General features: G+C 35.0%; 1 pseudogene; it reads right to left on the bottom strand.

Annotated features, from left to right (window-relative positions):
- Positions 1-6,075: 6,075 nt before the first annotated feature.
- Positions 6,076-6,569, bottom strand: LOC105297289 (annotated as a pseudogene).
- Positions 6,570-7,378: the final 809 nt, after the last annotated feature.

Genomic DNA, 7,378 nt, shown 5'->3' with positions numbered 1-7,378 from the left:
GTCTACCTATCATGCCCCTAGGATAAGAGCAACTCCTAATACTCCACAAGATTCTATATTGAAAATGTTAACAGCTGTGTACAAGTTTGCTAATACTAGTAATCCAAATATCACAGATGATTATTGGTTTTGCCTTAATCCAGCACCCCCACATTATGTAGGACTGGGAGCTATTGCTGTTTTGGGAAGTAATGAAAGTATTATAAGAAATCTGTCTGCTCCTAATTATACTGTATGCCCCTGGAGAAATCACCCAAAGCTGACTCTTGGAGATCTCCAGGGACAAGGAACTTGTATACACATCTCTTCTTAGCATATTAATAATTCTACTTATAGAGAAAATTGTAGTACAATTATACAGGTGAATTCAACATCTAACAACTACTTAGCTGCTCCTAAAGGAACTTGGTTTGCATGTAATACTGGATTAACCCCTTGTATCAACCTTAACTACTGGAGAGAAAATGCTGGATTTTGTGTCCTAGTTCATGTCATTCCTCAGGTCTACTTTTACTCTGGTGAGTGGGGCTGAGAATACTTCCAATATCTAGGGGCCAGAGTAAAAAGGGCTCCTATTTTAATTCCCCTTTTAGTAGGAATAGGGGTAGCAGGATCTGCTGCAGTAGGAATGGCAGCCCTCGTTACTGGAAATTCCAACTATAAGGCCTTAAGCCAACAAATAAATGAAGACATATCGACTCTTGAAAAATCTATCAATCACCGTAAGATCTCTCTTAACTCCTTGGCTGAAGTAGTCCTACAGAACAGTAGAGGACTAGACCTTCTGTTCCTAAAACAAGGAGGTCTTTGCATAGCACTAGGTGAAACTTGCTGTTTTTATGCTAACCGTTCTGGTATTGTACGAGACAGCTTAGCGCTAATAAGACAGAGGGTTAAAGACAGAGAAGGCGCGGAGAATCTTGGTATGAAGGATTTTTTAATAACACCCCTTGGTTAACAACTCTCCTGACAGCCATTACAGGCCCCCTTATTCTAGTCTTCCTGGGCCTTTTGTTTGGGCCCTGTGTAATTAATTGGATAACTGCCTATGTCAAAAAGCAGGTATGGGCAGTATAACTCATGGTTCTCAGAACTCACTACCGGCCACTCCAGGTTGAAGATTCAATGGTTTGAATTCCTTCGAAAACCAGAGGGGAATGTAAAAGTGGAAATTCTCCAGTTTCAGAGAGGTGGTATCTCCAGGCGCCAGCCCCAGGAGAAGCGCAACATTCCAAGGTGAAGATGATAAAACTGTCTATTAGGCCCTGTTTGATCTGAGAGTTCCCCGAATACGTTTATCTTTGTACAAAACGTTAACGGCTAACTTCTGCTTCTTGTAATCTGCTTATTCAAGGATGTAGTAGGAGGCTTTATAAGCTGCGTCCTCTGGAAGCTCAGGGCTGATTTCCTCTAACCCTGCGTGGTAGAGAGTCAGTCACTGGCCGGCTAATAAAAGCTCATAATTAATTTCAATTGGCTCCATGAGTCTTAGAATCATTCGCGCCATAATAAAATGAGGTATTGGCCACTGCTAGGGTCTCATCTGAGGCTTGACTGGAGAAGGGTACATTTCCAAGCTCTTGCGGATTTTGTTAGGATTCAGATACTTGTGGGATATTGGACTGAGGGCCTCAGTTGCTCGCTGACTATTGATCAGACGTCGACTTCAATATCTTGTCATGTGGATGATTCCATGTATTCACTTAATTAAATCCAGCAAAGGAAATAAAGTCTTCTAGAAAGAATGATGTTATTATAAGCTATAATCATATGTTACATAATCACTGAGGTGACATCCCATCTACTGTGCCAGTTTCTATTGGTTAGAAACAAGTCTCTCTCTGGTCTTCATTCAAGAGGAGAGGATAGAAAGACCAGTAGGAGAAGATTATCGAGGTCCTTTCTAGAGATTATTGTGTTTCCACAGCTCTCCCATTTTAAACCTTTTCAGGTTTTCTTTCACAATCACCATGGTCAACCTCGAAGCAATGTGACCAACAGCATATTGTCTCAATGTCTCTTTATAATCTAAAATGTCACACACTGGATCTATTCATAAGCAAAGTAGTCCATCACAACCAACCTTAGTGACTTTTGTAAATGCTTTTCTTTTTTATGGTAATCTACCCTAATTTTTTGTTCGAAGTTAACAAAGTTATGCTTTGTTCAGTGCACTGACACTATGACAACGAGTAAATAAATTGCTTATAGAATATAATTGTGTTATCTCAGATACCTTATTAAAAGAAGTGTCTGAACATGTTTTTTATGAAGTATTCGGGACACTTCGAATGGAAGTGATAGAAATCTTAGATAAAGAAGAAATAAAAGAGAATGTATTTATTTTTCCATAAAGGACATGATGAGGTATCAAGCTTTAAGTATAGCAGCATTTAAACTGTTAGTCTAAGTGTATGGGATCTATTTTCAACTCTAAGTTATTTCATTTATGTTGATACCATTATCAGTAAGAACCTACTTAAAGGATAAAAACATCAAAATCCTAGTCAAAAAACAAACAAACAAACAAAACGAACAAACAAACAAACAAACAACCCAAACCCAAGAAACCAAAATAAATACATTTTTTCTTCCCTAATAATTAACAGTAAAAATTCTGGGCCTGACCTTCATTGGCTTTGTATGAGACGTTTATCACACACGAACACCGAGCTAAAAGGATAAATAAAGTGTCCTCGTTGGCCAGAGATAGATAATGTGTCTATCCATATCACCTAGATATTGGATCAGTCCTACACAAACAAGTTAGACTGAGAATGGAGGAGGTATGAATATCCAAGCGATATCTAAATACTGTTAAGAAGGAACGCAGAAAAGATACAGGAGAGTAAAGTAACATGAGATATATTTATTGACCCTAAAATTAACATATCAGGTGCTGGAATATCTATAAGTAAGATAGACTGCTTCACACTTAGTCAATCAATATATAGACTGTGGTCACAAAGAACATATCAATTTGGACAAGATGTGTATGAAAGTTAATTTTCCTGACTATCTTTGCATCTCGGTTTTTTTCTATAAAAAGTTTCAATATAGGCATGATATAAATGCCCAGTATGATCGAGATTAGAACAACTGAGTAAATGAAGAAAAAAATGTAGGGTGGTATTAAAGGAGTAAGTATTAAAAAATAAACAGACCATGTGAAAGGCATAACAATAAGATTAATCTTATCAGTCTGGGAAAAGAAGCTAAAAGTTATTAGAAATTAGATTGGTTAGATAAATCAACTAGAATATAAAAAGGCTGAGAAACATTGTTAAAATTTTGTATTTGGTAATCTAAATTTATTGAAGCTGGATAATATAAATACCAGTGAATTATGAAAGTGAGATTATTTGCATCATTTTTGAAAATAGTTACGATAGCCACTGATACACATTATATAATGAAATTGAGATTTTGAGAGTGAAACAATGTTTTTAAAAATATATTTTTGAAATTAGTAAACAGCATGGTACTGGGTACATATTGTGGCTATAGTTAAACAAAACAAGTGAATTCAAAATAAATATGAATTATGAGATGCCATCTATTCAAATACTTTTAGTACAATTACAGCTTTACAGTAAAGCTCTAGTAAGGACCAGAAAGAAACATTCGGAAGCCATTTGCTTAATTATGATAACATCAGCAACATAATAGCAACATTTTACTTTAGCAAGAGTTGAGGTAGCAAATTGTATTCCTCCATTGCTTTCAGTCCAACAGGTGCTTTAGAGACAAGTGAAAATAATTTTGTATTTGGCAGATAATAATGTAGTAGAGCAGTGTGTAGCATTTGAAATTAAAAACTATGTAGGTGACAAGATATTCTTAAAGGAGCATTTGCATGATTTGGAACACAGGTTTTTAGGGCTGGAGTCTTAAGTTAGTACTTCCTTAAAAACTTCAGAAAATAATGTTATTCAATAAGCCCGACAGAAACTAACACATTTTATTATGAAATTCAGGACTCCATCATGGCAAAGTGGACAACAAAAAATTACCAATTTTCTCTAAATTTGCAGACCTCCTCCAGTAAGCGAATTTGCAACCAGAGGGACTAGGATTGGTGTAATTTCCGCTGTGGCCATCAAACAGAGTATTGTGTACGTCATTGTTTCAGGAAGTGAAGAAGATAAGCGAAGAGGATGTTCACTCAGTTGGTATTTTCAACATAAACCAGTCAACTTGGATTTGAAATTAATTTCAGGGAGAATTATTGCTTACTTTAAATTTCTAATAAAAACTTGTCCAGCATAAATGAATTGGTAATGATATGCTGAATCTGACTAAAAATTCAGTTATAGTAACAAAAGTGATTCCCCTCACTCCTATCCAGGAAATAATAAATATTCAATTCTGGAAGCCGTCTCCACTCATAAGGATATTTAAATGACATTTCTTCAAAATTAATGCATCCTACTTTCAGCTTTAAGTCATAATTATTGCCTTATAGGAATCTCTTCCCACTGTTCTATACCATCTAAGACCTGTATTCCATGTCCTACCTTAGGTAAACCTGAATAAACTTTAAAATCATAAATAATTATGAATGCCCTAAGAGCCATATCCATGATAGAAGACATTTATAGTGTATCATATTTCTTCAAGCAGTTAAATTAGACATACAATTAGTAATCGTAAGTAGGTAAATCATTTAAGTTTTGTCTACCCATCATGGTTCACTGAGAGTAGAATTGTTTGTGAGCCTCTAGGAATAAATCCAGAGTTAACACTTTCTCAACATTTCTTTGTTTCACCTACTATCTACAGCTTAGTTGTCCTCCGTTCTTTCCCTGTGATAAGCTGGATGGCCTGGCATGATATAGATAGTCAAAAATAGTTAATATATATTTAATAAAAACATACATGTTAAATATGTAACGAATGAATGAATGTTAATTCTGTTAAAGCAGTTTGCAAGGACATTATAAAAGCCTTTTTCAAGCACTTCAACAACCAAACATTACAAGAAATTGCTGCCCCTGAAGCAAGTGCTCAACATCATGATTTTCTTATTGCTTTCTTCGTTTTTATTGTAATGCTAGGCCTCCTCTCTAAATATTGCTAAACTTCCTTCTTTCTCAGACTTCCAATATCTGACTGAATTTATGATTTCTCAATCTGTTCTGTTACTTTCTTTCTCCTTTTTTTTTTCAGTTAGTGGTAAGAGAAGTCAGGTTTTTATTTCAAATAAACAGATGTTATAGCTATAGCTATCATAGAAAACTGAAGGCAGCTAGGGTGGGATGTGATCAACTCCCATTTGACTATGTTGCATTTAAGATGTGTACCACATCCAAGTAAAAATATCCAGGAAGCAACCAAACATCCGAAATGTGCTCGAACTGTACAAAGTAGCTTTAAAATGTTCCCACACATATGAGGCAATATAACACTGAGGACTGAGACCTGATTATGGAGCCAAAACGCCTGGGCTTGAATCTCTGCACACCTGTATCCTTGAGTAAATTAACTGTGACTCAGCTTCCTTTATGTAATTATGAGTAAAACACTACTTACTCCGAGACTTTTGAGTAAATTATGTAAAGTGCTTAGAATGCCATGCATCATGTAATCTGCTATACATAAATATCTACCCCTGGTTGAAATAAAAAAGGTAGTCTAGTTCCAAATTATCACAAACACGATTACTTTCTGAGTCGTGTTCCATGAAAGTTGGAAGCAAATGTAATTCACAAACATCGGAGACTTTAAACAATCTGTTTTTAAGTAAACAGGCTTAAAATGCAAGTTCCACATCCTTAAATTGCAGCTATTTATGACACAATTAGCAGTTATCAACTTTCTCTGAGCTTAACTGTAATTCAACAGATGTCATTTCCTAACCATTGGACTATATTTTGTTGCACAGTAAACCACCTCACATCTTTCAGCAAGAAAAGACACTAAATTGGAATAATAAAGACATCACCTAATGAATTAGGATGGTTGGTTTTTTAAAAAATATTTCCTTGGGGGAAGGGACATCCACTCTTTTTTATTTTATTTTATTTTATTTTATTTTATTTTATTTTATTTTATTTTATTATTTTATTTTTAAACCTATGACGCCATGAATTCATAATGAATGGGCTCCAGCAGCTCAGGTTCCTTTCCATTCATTCTTACAGTGTGCTTGTCTGGGTGGAGCAGGCTGGCACTTCAGTTGATCCCAGGTACCTTTCATTTGGCTTCTTTCTTTTTTTAATCACTTTTCACGAAGTGATCATAGCTAAAAGAGTGCTTAATATACTCAATACGTACATTAATTCTCTTGGCAAGAATCTTGCCCTTAAATTGCTTGTTTATAACCATGCCAACTGTATACTGGATAACATTGTAAACTCTTCCAGTTTTGCCATGGTAACATTTGTGGAGTATTCTTTTTTGAACAGCGCCCAGTCCTTTGATGTCTACAATATCACCTTTCTTGTAGATTCGCATGTATGTAGCCAAAGAAACGACTCCATGTTTTCTAGAAGGCCTAGAGAACATATGGTAGGTGGCTTTCCTCTTTCCCTTTGTGTTGGCCATTTTGGCAAATTACTGGAAGATGGCGCTTCTCGCCAAAAGGCTGTTCTGATACTTTCTTTCTGTGATTCTGTCAGTTCTATTCCTTGAAAATAGCAGAGTGGCTCTACTTATTACACTCTTTCCTTCACAATAACTATTTTTTACGATCAATTCATTTGTTTACCAATTTATTCAGCAAATATTTGTTAATTCACTTAATAAATGTTTATTGAGCATCTATTACATAATAAGTATTCTCCCAGCCATGAAGAAAAGAGCAGTGAAAAATAATAAATCCTTGCCCTCACAGACTTTAACCATCTGATAAGTGGAGATAGACGATAAAAATTATTAAACTGATTAATATATAGCATTTAGCTAGTAATAAATGCTGTACAGAAAGCTGAGTGAGGAAAACACCAGTGGTATGATAAGTAGGATATTCTAAAATATCCCAAAGTGTCCCACTCTTTGCTCAATTGATTATGAGCAAATTTATTTTGAAAAATGAACATCAGTGCAAAATATTTTAAACCATTTAAAATTATAAATCATGTTTTCTAAATAAGCAACATGTTAAATTATCTGCTTTCCCCTCAAGTGTTCATAGCAGAATATACAGAATAATGAGATGCATTACATCATAAAAAGTATAATAATCTAATAAGATTATAAATGACTGATTAAAAAATTATATGTTTTTGAATACAGAATTTCCAAAGTCCTTTAGTACAATAGAGGGCCATCTGAATCCATGGTGAGGGGAATAGTATGCATTGCTCCAAAATGTAATTGAATATAGAAACGTTAATTTCAGGAGAATTAAAAAATACTAGGATTTCAAGGCATGTGC

This window comes from Pteropus vampyrus, unplaced genomic scaffold (genome assembly GCF_000151845.1).
Source record: "Pteropus vampyrus isolate Shadow unplaced genomic scaffold, Pvam_2.0 Scaffold137, whole genome shotgun sequence".
Classification (NCBI taxonomy): domain Eukaryota; kingdom Metazoa; phylum Chordata; class Mammalia; order Chiroptera; family Pteropodidae; genus Pteropus; species Pteropus vampyrus.
The sequence above is the reverse complement of the archived record's forward strand: the minus strand, read 5'-3'. Positions and strand labels throughout refer to the sequence as shown.